At 38.3% G+C, this 12,698-nt stretch overlaps 1 long non-coding RNA gene across 1 annotated transcript in view; it reads left to right on the forward strand.

Annotated features, from left to right (window-relative positions):
- Window positions 1-9,484: 9,484 nt before the first annotated feature.
- The window catches only part of LOC128017293 (uncharacterized), a 148,779-nt gene continuing 145,565 nt past the window's right edge, over window positions 9,485-12,698 (forward strand). The window contains exon 1 of the long non-coding RNA XR_008184401.1: window positions 9,485-10,757. This is a non-coding gene — a long non-coding RNA (uncharacterized LOC128017293). The remainder of the gene's footprint in view (window positions 10,758-12,698) is intronic.

The raw sequence follows: 12,698 nt of genomic DNA on the forward strand, positions 1-12,698 counted from the left end.
AAACAGAGGGACAGAGTGAGATGAGATGTCTGACAGTTTTTTAATTTTCTGTTACCCATACAGTGTTGTAAAGTCGTGAAACTATCCATATTTACTCAGAATGACTTTTTTTCTGTATGAAAAAAGGTTTTGAAGTGTTTGGAATTTAAAAATGCAGGACAATTAATAATTCCCTTTTTACTGTCATTTAAAAAAATCACGACGTCAAAACCGTTCAAGCTATCCAAAATCCTTTGGCAATTTAAGTTCCTCAATGTTTTGGCATCATGTAGACAAAGTTTGGTGTGTATAGTGTTACTCTCCGCTGAGCAGTATGCATTTATTCACAGCTAAATGTAAAAAAAATCCACATTCAAATCAAAATAGCCGACTTCCTGTTGGTCGTAGCTGATGACTGTGAATTAGAAAGTTGTCCGTCTTGATAAGAACAATTTATGTACCGAGTTTGGTGTCTGTAGCTAAAACTAACCCCCCCACTTTTGACAAAAGGTGGCGCTATAGAGTGCCTCTTCCACGCCCTCTTATGAACTTTTGCCAGTGTCTAGCTGTCACTAATACTGATATGTGTTCTGAGTTTGATGAAATTCTAAGCCTGTTATGTGCCTCAAAATCACCTGAGAAGTATTCCAGTTTGACATGTTGCCACGGCAACAATATTTTTAGATATCAATATACCCCCAGCAGATTCATTTCGGCTGTGTTTTAACATTATTCTGATGAAGTTTGAAGCAAATCGAGTAAAATTAAGATGCTGAATTCAAAGCATTTTGAAAATGACACACTTCCTGCTGCCAGTTGGTGGCGCTATAACTTTGACTCCTAATAGTCACATATATGCGATCGACATCATACAACGATTAATCTGATGAAGTTTGATTAAAATCAGGAAATGTATGTGGATGGTATTAGACACTTCCTGTTTCTCATTTCTCGCCATAATTTCAACGCCTCGCCACGAGCAAGCCGTTCGAGATATCAAAAATCCCCTGGCAATTTTTCATCCCCAATGTCTTGAGATCATGTTGACCGAGTTTGGTGGCAATCGGGTAAAAATCCTATGACAAGTATATCAAATTCCAGAGCATGCGCTTTTTACATAACTCTAAATAGCTGACTTCCTGTTGGGCGGAGCCCAATGACATGCAATACGAAAATTGTTCGGCACAATGTGATCTATATGTGTACTGAGTTTCATATGAATATGTGCAAGTATGTGTGAGCTATACATCAACATTTCTGACTGTGTTCCAGGGGGCGCTGTAGAGCCCTTGTGGCACGCCCGGGTCACAGCCTCTGCAGGCTCCTAAAGGGCAAAGATTCCAAAGTGTGTGCAAATTTTCAAGAGTTTTTGAGTATGTTAGGGACCTCAAAAGCCCCCACAACTTTGACGAAAAATATGAATACTAAACCTTAAATAGCCAACTTCCTGTTGGGCGGAGCCTATGACATGCAGTACGAAAGTTGTTTGGTTTAATGAGATCTACATGTGTACCGAGTTTCATGTGTCTACGTGCAAGTATGTATGATATATGGCCCTCAGTATTCCAGGGGGCGCTGTAGAGCCCCTGTGCCACGCCCGTGTATCAGTCTCTGCCCGGCCCTAATGGCCGCAGGTTTCAATCTGTGTGCCAATTTTCAAGAGTTTTCGAGCATGTTAAGGACCCCAAAAGCCCCCGAAACCTTGAAGAAAAATAATAATAATAATAATAATAACAAATAATCCTAAGGAAAACAATAGGGCTCTCGCCCTCCAGGCTTGAGCCCTAAATATAGCTGCAAGCAGCGATGGCGGGCTCAAGCCACCAGTGCCATCGCCACCCCGGTGGCATCAGGTAAACTGTGCCCAGCGGGCACATGCATTCACAATATCCCTCTGGCAGTGAGGTTTTAAAGGATATGGCAGTTAAAGGGTTAATCCGAATCATCTAGACTTTAAAATCACATTCACAGAACAATATATATATATATATATATAACTTTAGTAACACTTTACAATAAGATTCCATTCATAAACATTATGTTAACATGAACAATGTTTATATAGCATTCATTCACGTCAGTTAATATTCCAAACTTAAACATTAAAACATTGTTTTATTGTGATTTTTTTCCAAGCATTTTTTACCAATTCCAAACCATATCAATCTTAATAACTACCATTATTTTTTATTTAATCATTTATGAGTGCTATACAATAGTCCAGGAAAGCTGGAAGAGAAAAACAGGTCAAGAAGAACTGACAAAAAGAATTGCAAAATAATTAGGAAATAATGTGAAGATTAATTTTTAGTCAATTCTGCAAGACAGACTTTCAGGAAAGGAGGTGGAATAAAAATGAGCTCTTAAATCTTAATCCTGGATTCTGGAAGATATACTCCTCAAACCATCGAACAAGAGGAGGTGGTGCTGGTCCTTCACGAGTCACTCTAATCTGTTCATAAAGCCTATATATAAAGCCTTAATATATAGTATTTCACAATACTTCATGGTATTCTAATTAAATCATTTTTTGGGATCTTAAGTCTCTCAGAGCCGGACACCGAGTAATTCTGGAGACTCCAGGAAAGTGGCAGTTCTGTAAAATGTTGGCGCTGGAGACTAAATGCTCCCTGATAGTTTCACACCTAATTCACTTAACACACACACAAACACACACACACACACACACACTACCCACAGTGACAGTGGGACTGAGTGACATTAGATGTATGATAGTTTTTTTATTTTCTATCATCCATATAGTGTTGTATAGTCATGAAACTATTGTCATGAGACCAGTCATTCTGAGGAAATATGCCTCAGAATGACTTGTCTTTTATGTGTACATTTTTTTTAAGTGTTTAGAAGCTGCACTTTAAAAAAAATAAAAAGACATTTACTGGTTCCTTTTTTACTATTATTTCAAAAAATCACCACGACAAAACCATTCAAGCTATCCAAAATTCATTCACACCTGTTCTGTAAGATTAGTTCTTTAAACAGTGGTAAAAGAGGATGTGGTGCTGATCCTTCAAGAGTCACTCAAAACGTATCTGTCCATAAAGCCTATAAAGAATTATTCTTAATATACAGTTCACAATACTTCAGCTTGTTATTCTAATTAAGTGAGGGTCATTTTTATCAGTAAAATTCCTAAAATACATATTATTTTATTTGAAAGATTTCTATAAATTATTTAAATCATACTCGTTTCTACAATAATTATTTAAAAGTAATCCTATAGCTCCCTCTGGTGACCATTATTGGTACTAAGAATTGCCAGCTTGATTTATAAGTTATGATAGTTTTAATTTTAGGCTGGCTCTTGAAAATGAAAAAGCTATGAAACTTACTGTGCTTCCTTCAAATGAGGACTTCTACTTATATAAAAAATTATGAAGAGTTAGAATGAAAAATTTTAAAGATATAGTAAAATAACTATTGTATTTTTTTATGTTACATTAATAAATCTCTATGGCAACACCATTTAAGCTATCCTAAACCCATTCACAATTTAACATCTCAGTATATTGGCATCATGTTGAAAAAGGAGTATGGAGTAGTATGAGGAGGAGTATGAATTCATTTACAGGCTGATTTTATCATAAATCCACAATAAAATTTATTTTTCTGTTCTGTATCAATCTGTGTTGTTGTTTGTTTATTTTTATCTTTTATTTTTCATAGGAAGATAACTGATCCTTTACTCTCCTTTTTAATAAATGTGCTTATAAACCAAAAACAAGCTATTTATAGCTGTATTTATAAACTGCTTACTACTGACTATTAATATTGGGACAAGGCTTTATAAAGCATGAACTGACTATTTACTTTTTGAGTTTGAAATTATTATTTGCAGCACAAATTAGGGTTTTTTAGGATTTTTAAAAATCCCTAAAACTGTCAGAAAAGGATAAGGCCTAAGATTTCTATGTGAGTGGCTACATTTATTTGTTATATAACTATAATGCATAAACTATGAAATTATACAAAATGTATAAAAAAGTACAACAGTCATTGTTTTCCAATGTTTTTTTTTTTTTTTTTTTTTTTTTTTTTTTTGGATTTACATTAAAAAAAATTAGCCTACTGCAATCATTCTAAACAGCTTGAATAAAACCTGTTAATATTTATTATAGACCACTGTAACTGTGTATAATCTAACAAACAAGTTTATTATGAAAATAAAAGTGTGTACACCAGATAAATTGGACGATAAAGAAATTGCTAACAATAGTATAATAGAGCATGTTTTAGGTTTTTAGGCGTTTAGATGCAGATATGGACAAATCAAATGTAAAATAAAATGTAATTGATTTAATTAAATATAGATTAATTCTTGTTAGAGCAAAATAATAAATAAATAAATAAATACGTACACACATTAAAAAAGCAGCCAAGATGAATGAATTTCATTTTTTATATAGATTAAAATTGAAGACAGAAGCAGCTGGTATATGCGGTCACTTAATATTAAAATCCAGTAGATCCACTTCAGATATATTTCTCAACAGTTTATGTTCACGTGGCTGTTTTCGTTTATAGTCGCCAAGCTATTATGTGTTTTGAAATAATCTTGTCCGTGATGTGTTCGTTCGTACGACGAAAGGCAGAATCCTGCAGCTCGAGAGATATGTTATTCTGCCAGTCTCGCTTTCAAATAGTCTTGCGCACTTAAACGGGTCACAAACACCTGCATTTACCTCTTGATGTGTTACAATGGGTTTATTGTGTGCATTTGTGGTAATGTTTTATTTAAAAAAGCTCTTAAACAAGAATAAATTCGTTTGTTTTGAGCTCGACACTGTAAGCGCTGATCGGAGGCGTGATTTCAGATAGGCAGCCACAAATATTTCATTTTCACACAAACAGTTCAAAAACATCTGAATTTAGCTCTTGGTGTGTTCTAATTGGTTGATTGTGTGATATCGCTGTAATAATTTATTTTTAAAAGCTATAAAACAGGAATAAATTAGTTTTTTCTGAGCTCTTTACTCCAGACGCTCGTGATCACAGCGGTGATTCATCTCTCCTATTTCTCACGTATCTCTGGCCAGAAATAATTTATCCATGAGCCCTGAACCGGTAATAATCAGATATGTTGGTTTAGCTTGTCAGTGTGAATTAAATCTAAGTATTTATTTGTATTTTTAACCGATTTAAAAGTGAAAGTAAAAGTCCGGTAATTGCACCTGTAGGGGCGCAATTTCTCTCAGACAATGGAAGTCTGAAGCACACATACTCAAACAGAGGGACAAAGTGAGATGAGATGTCTGAGAGTTTTTTAATTTTCTGTTATCCATACAGTGTTGTAAAGTCTTGAAACTATGCATATTTCCTCAGAATGACTTTTTCATCTGTATGAAAAAATTCTTTGACGTGTTTGGAAGCTGCATTTTAAAAATACAATAATGATTCCCTTTGTAAGGTAATTTCAAAAAATCACCACGGCAAAACCATTCAAGCTATCCAAAATCCATTCACAATTTAAGTTCCTATCAGAAATACTGATGTGTGTTCAGAGTTTTGTGAAATTCTAAGTATGGTATTTGCCTCAAAATCACCTGAGAAGTATTCCAGTTTGACATGTTGCCACGCCAACAATTTTTTAGATATCAATATCCCCCTTGCAGATTTATATCGGCTGTGTTTTAACATTATTCTGATGAAGTTTGAAGCAAATCGAGTAATAATAAGATGCTGAATTCAAATCATTTTGAAAATGACACACTTCCTTCTGCCAGTTGGTGGCGCTATAACTTTGACTCCTAATAGTCACATATATGCGATCGACATCATACAACGAATAATCTGATGAAGTTTGATTAAAATCAGGAACTGTATGTGGATGGTATTAGACACTTCCTGTTTCTCATTTCTCGCCATAATTTCAACGCCTCGCCACGAGCAAACCGTTCGAGATATCAAAAATCCCCTGGCAATTTTTCATCCCCAGTGTCTTGAGATCATGTTGACCGAGTTTGGCGGCAATCGAGAAAAAAACCTATGACAAGTATTTCAAATTCCAGAGCATGCGCTTTTTACATAACTCTAAATAGCTGACTTCCTGTTGGGTGGAGCCTATGACATGCAATATGAAAGTTGTTCGGCACGATGAGATCTATATGTGTACTGAGTTTCATATGAATATGTGCAAGTATGTGTGAGCTATACATCAACATTTATGACTGTGTTCCAGGGGGCGCCATAGAGCCCCTGTGCCACGCCCGGGTCCCAGCCTCTGCAGGCTCCTAAAGGCCACAGATTCCAAAGTGTGCGCAAATTTTCAAGAGTTTTTGAGTATGTTAAGGACCCCCAAAGCCCCCACAACTTTGACGAAAAATTTGAATACTAAACCCTAAATAGCCAACTTCCTGTTGGGCGGAGCCTATGATATGCAATACAAAAGTTGTTTGGATTGATGAGATTTATATGTGTACCGAGTTTCATACGTCTACGAGCAAGAATGTATGATATATGGCCCTCCATATTCCAGGGGGCGCTGTAGAGCCCCTGTGCCACGCCCGTGTATCAGTCTCTGCCCGGCCATAATGGCCGCAGGTTCTAATCTGTGTGCCAATTTTCAAGACTTTTTAAGCACGTTAAGGGCCCCAAAAGCCCCCGAGACGTTGGAAAAAAAAAAAAATAATAATAATAATAATAATAATAATAATAATAATAATAATAATAAAAAATAATCCTAAGGAAAACAATAGGCCTCTCGCCCTTTGGGCTTGAGCCCTAATTAAAGCTGCAAGCAGCGATGAACGGGCCCTCGCACCCAGGCTCACCGCCATCGTGTGGCTTTAGTAAAAAGGTGAACGTTGAGAAATATGCATTTAAACTCATAAATATAAGTGCAATATATCAAAGTTTATTCCATATGTGTGCCAATCTTCCTGTTGCCAGCAGGTGGCGCTATCATTATAATGGAATAATGGCCTTCAGATGTGTTCAAGCCAGGACCCTTATCACACATGTGAAGTTTGGGCAAGATCGGACATTTTATGCCTGAGTTATAACATCTTTTATTCCCATGGCGAGACATCGAACTTCGTCATGGCGCCATGGACACGCCCTTTAACAAAAACTCAAGATCTCCACAAGTTAACATTGCACAGTCCTTCAGATTAGACTGACCACAAAAAAGACATTGATGTCATAAAATCTCTAGGAGTAGTTTGTCGCAGTGTAAAATATGTCACTTCCTGTTGCCAATAGGTGGCGCTATGACTATAACTGAATATGGGCATGTAGATCTGTTCAGGTCAAGAGTCTCATCCAACATGTGAAGTTTGGGGCAGATTGGACATTGTATGTCTGAGTTACAGCAACTTCCTTTTTCATGGCGAAACATCGAAATTTGTCAGGCCGCCATGGACACGCCCTTTAACGAAACCTCAAGTCCTTCGCAATTTAACATCGCAAATGGCTTTAGATTACACTGACCAAGTTTGGTGTTGATCTGAATAAATCTCTAGGAGGAGTTCGTTAAAGTACAACCCCTGAAAATGGCAAAAACAACACCAATTTTGTAGGGAAAATTCAAAATAACCGACTTCCTGTTGGGATCCGGATTTCATACCAAGAGACTTTTTTGTAGGTAATGGAGTGTTACATGTGTGTACCAATTTTTGTACATGTACGTGAAACATAGCTCGAGGCGCACTCCGTTGAATGTGTATAGGTGGCGCTCTAGAGCCATTCTGCCACACCCGCTGGAATATTGGCCTGCAGATCTGTTCAGGCCAGGACTCTTATCACACATGTGAAGTTTGGGGAAGATCGGACATTTTATGCCTGAGTTATAACATCTTTTATTCCCATGGCGAGACATCGAACTTCGTCGCGGCGCCATGAACAAGCCTTTTAACGAAAACTCAAGATCTTCACAACTGAACATCGCACAGGTCTTTAGATTAGACTGACCACAAAAAAGACATTGATGTCATAAAATTTCTAGGAGTAGTTCGTCGCAGCGTAAAATATGTCACTTCCTGTTGCCAATAGGTGGCGCTATGACTATAACTGAATATGGGCATGTCAATCTGTTCAGGTTCGGAGTCTCATTAAACATGTGAAGTTTGGGGCAGATTGGACATTGTATGTGTGAGTTATAGCAACTTCATTTTTCATGGCGAATCATCGAAATTCGCCAGGCTGCCACGGACACGCCCTTCAACGAAAACTCAAGATCTTCGCAATTTAACATCGCAAAGGCCTTTAGATTAGGTACACCAAATTTGGTGTTGATTTGAAGAACTCTCTAGGAGGAGTTCGTTAAAGTACAACACATGGAAATGACCAAAATTACACAAAATATGCTCATAATATTAAAAATAACCGACTTCCTGTTGGGTTTAGAATTTCGCTCCAAGAGTCTTTTTTGTAGGTATTGGTGTGTTACATATGTGTGCCAATTTTCGTGCATGTACGTGAAACATAGCTGGAAGGCTGTTGATTTTCTTGGTATAGGTGGCGCTGTCGAGCCATTTTGCCACACCCTCTTCTGAATCCTATATCAGACGAAAATTTTCACCAGGTTTGACGCGTGTGCAAAGTTTCATGACTTTTTGAGCATGTTAAAGCCCTCAAAAATGCGATTCATTCGGGAGAAGAAGAAGAAGAAGAATAATAATAATAATTAAAGCTGCAAGCAGCGATGAACGGGCCCTCGCACCCGGGCTCACCGCCATCGTGTGGCTTTAGTAAAAAGGTGAACGTTGAGAAATATGCATTTAATGTCCTAAATATAAGTGGAATATATCAAAGTATATCCCATATATGTGCCAATCTTACCGTTGCCAGCAGGTGGCGCTATCATTATAATGGAATATTGGCCTTCAGATGTGTTCAGGCCAGGACTCTTATCAAACATGTGAAGTTTGGGGAAGATTGAACATTTTATGCTTGAGTTACAACAACTTCTCTTGCTGTGGACAAGACATCAAATTTTGTCATGGCGCCATGGAAACGCCCTTTAACAAAAACTCAACATCTCCAAAAGTTAACATTGCACAGGCCTTTAGATTAGACTGACCACAAAATATATGTTAATCTCAAAAAAATTATATGAGTAGTTTGTCGCAGCGTAAAACATGTCACTTCCTGTTGCCAATAGGTGGCGCTATGACTATAACTGAATGTGGGCATGGAGATCTGTTAAGGGCAGAAGTTTTATCTAACATGTGAAGTTTGGGGCAGATTGGACATTGTATGTCTGAGTTACAGCAACTTCCTTTTTCATGGCGAAACATCGAAATTTGTCAGGCCGCCATGGACACACCCTTTAACGAAATCTAAAGATCTTCGCAATTTAACATCGCAAAGGGCTTAAGATTACACTGACAAGGTTTGGTGTTGATCTGAATAAATCTCTAGGAGGAGTTCGTTAAAGTACAACCCCTGAAAATAGCAAAAACAACGCAAATTTTGCAGAGAAAATTCTAAATAACCGACTTCATGTTGGGATTCGGATTTCGTACCAAGAGACTTTTTTGTAGCTATTGGTGTGTTACATGTGTATACCGATTTTTGTACATGTACGTGAAACATAGCTCGAGGCGCACTCTGTTGAAAGTGTATAGGTGGCGCTATCGAGCCATTTTGCCACACCTGATGGAATTTTGGCCTTCAGATGTGTTCAGGCCAGGACTCTTATCACACATGTGAAGTTTGGGGAAGATCGGACATTTTATGCCTGAGTTATAAGATCTTTTATTCCCATGGCGAGACATCAAACTTCGTGACGGCGCCATGGACACACCTTTTAACGAAAACTCAAGATCTTCACAACTTAACATCGCACAGGGCTTTAGATTAGACTGACCACAAAAAATACATTGATGTCATAAAATTTCTAGGAGTAGTTCATCGCAGTGTAAAATATGTCACTTCCCGTTGCCAATAGGTGGCGCTATGACTATAATTGAATATGGGCATGTCAATCTGTTCAGGTCAGGAGTTTCATCAAACATGTGAAGTTTGGGGCAGATTGGTCATTGTATGTCTGAGTTATAGCAACTTCATTTTTCATGGCGAATCATCGAAATTCGCCAGGCCGCCACGGACACGCCCATTAACGAAAACTCAAAAGCTTCGCAATTTAACATCGCAAAGGCCTTCAGATTAGGCATACTAAATTTGGTGTTGATCTGAATGAATCTCTAGGAGGAGTTCGTTAAAATACAACGCATGGAAATGACAAAAATGACACAAAATTTGCTCATAATATTAGTAATAACCGACTTCCTGTTGGGTTTCGGATTTTGCTCCAAGAGACTTTTTTGTAGGTATTGGAGAGTTACATGTGTATACCGATTTTCATACATGTACATGAAACGTAGCTCGAGGCGCACACCGTTGAACGTGTATAGGTGGCGCTGTTGAGCCATTTTGCCACACCCACTTCTGAAACCCATATCAGACGTAAATTTTCGCCAGTTCTGAGGTGTGTGCAAAGTTTCATGACTTTTCGAGCATGTTTAGGCCCTCAAAAATGCGATTCATTTTGGAGAAGAAGAATAATAATAATAATAATAATAATAATAATAATAATAAACGGAGCAATTCCAAGAGGGTCCTCACACCATCGGTGCTCGGGCCCTAATAATAATAATAATAATAATAATAATAATAATAATAATAATAATAATAAACGGAGCAATTCCAAGAGGGTCCTCACACCATCGGTGCTCGGGCCCTAATTAAAGCTGCAAGCAGCGATGAACGGGCCCTCGCACCCGGGCTCACCGGCAGCGAGTGGCTTTAGTTAATAGGTGAACGGTGAGAAATATGCGTTTAAACTCATAAATATAAGTAGAATATATCAATGTTTATTCCATACATGTGCCAATCTTCCTGTTGCCAGCAGGTGGCGCTATCATTATAGTGGAATATTGGCCTTCAGATGTGTTCAGGGCAGGACTTTTGTCGAACATGTGAGGTTTGGAGAGGATTGGACATTTTATGCCTGAGTTACAACAACATCCTATTTCATGGCGAAACATCGAAATTTGTCAGGCCGCCATGGACACGCCCTTTAACGAAACCTCAAGATCTTCGCAATTTTAGATCGCAAAAGGCTTTAGATTACACTGACCAAGTTTGGTGTTGATCTGAATAAATCTCTAGGAGGAGTTCGTTAAAGTCCAACCCCTGAAAATGGCCAAAACAACACTAATTTTGCAGAGAAAATTCGAAATAACTGACTTCCTGTTGGGATTCGGATTTCGTACCAAGAGACTTTTTCGTAGATATTGGTGTGTTACATGTGTGTACCGATTTTTGTACATGTACGTGAAACATAGCTCGAGGCGCACTCCGTTTAAAGTGTATACGCACTCCGTTGAAAGTGTATAGGTGGCGCTATCGAGCCATTTTGCCACATTCGATGGAATATTGGCCTTCAGATCTGTTTAGGCCAGGACCCTTATCACACAAGTGAAGTTTGGGGAAGATCGGACATTTTATGCCTGAGTTATAACATCTTTTATTCCCATGGCGAGACATCGAACTTCATCACAGCGCCATGGACACACCTTTTAACAAAAACTCAAGATCTTCACAACTAAACATCACACAGGTCTTTAGATTAGACTGACCACAAAAAAGACATTGATGTCATAAAATTTCTAGGAGTAGTTTGTCGCAGTGTAAAATATGTAACTTCCTGTTGCCAATAGGTGGCGCTATGACTATAACTGAATATTGGCATGTAGATCTGTTCAGGTCAAGAGTCTTATCCAACATGTGAAGTTTGGGGCAGATTGGACATTGTATGTCTGAGTTACAGCAACTTCCTTTTTCATGGCGAAACATCGAAATTTGTCAGGCCGCCATGGACCCGCCCTTTAACGAAACCTCAAGTCCTTCGCAATTTATTATCGCAAAGGGCTTTAGATTACACTGACCAAGTTTGGTGTTGATCTGAATAAATCTCTAGGAGGAGTTCGTTAAAATACAACCCCTGAAAATGGCAAAAACAACACCAATTTTGAAGGGAAAATTCCAAATAACCGACTTCCTGTTGGGATCCGGATTTCGTACCAAGAGACTTTTTTGTAGGTATTGGAGTGTTACATGTGTGTACCAATTTTTGGACATGTACGTGAAACATAGCTCGAGGCGCACTCCTTTGAAAGTGTATAGGTGGCGCTATAGAGCCATACTGCCACACCGGATGGAATATTGGCCTGCAGATCTGTTCAGGCCAGGACTCTTATCACACATGTGAAGTTTGGGGAAGATCGGACATTTTATGCCTGAGTTATAACATCTTTTATTCCCATGGCGAGACATTGAACTTCGTCACGGCGCCATGAACAAGCCTTTTAACGAAAACTCAAGATCTTCACAACTGAACATCGCACAGGCCTTTAGATTAGACTGACTACAAAAAAGACACTGATGTCATAAAATTTCTAGGAGTAGTTTGTCGCAGCGTAAAATATGTCACTTCCTGTTGCCAATAGGTGGCGCTATGACTATAACTGAATATGGGCATGTCAATCTGTTCAGGTTCGGAGTCTCATCAAACATGTGAAGTTTGGGGCAGATTGGACATTGTATGTCTGAGTTATAGCAACTTCATTTTTCATGGCGAATCATCGAAATTAGCCAGGCCGCCACGGACACGCCCTTCAACGAAAACTCAAGATCTTCGCAATTTAACATCGCAAAGGCCTTTAGATTAGGCATACCAAATTTGGTGTTGATTT

Source organism: Carassius gibelio, chromosome A1 (assembly GCF_023724105.1).
Source record: "Carassius gibelio isolate Cgi1373 ecotype wild population from Czech Republic chromosome A1, carGib1.2-hapl.c, whole genome shotgun sequence".
NCBI classification, from domain to species: Eukaryota; Metazoa; Chordata; class Actinopteri; order Cypriniformes; family Cyprinidae; genus Carassius; species Carassius gibelio.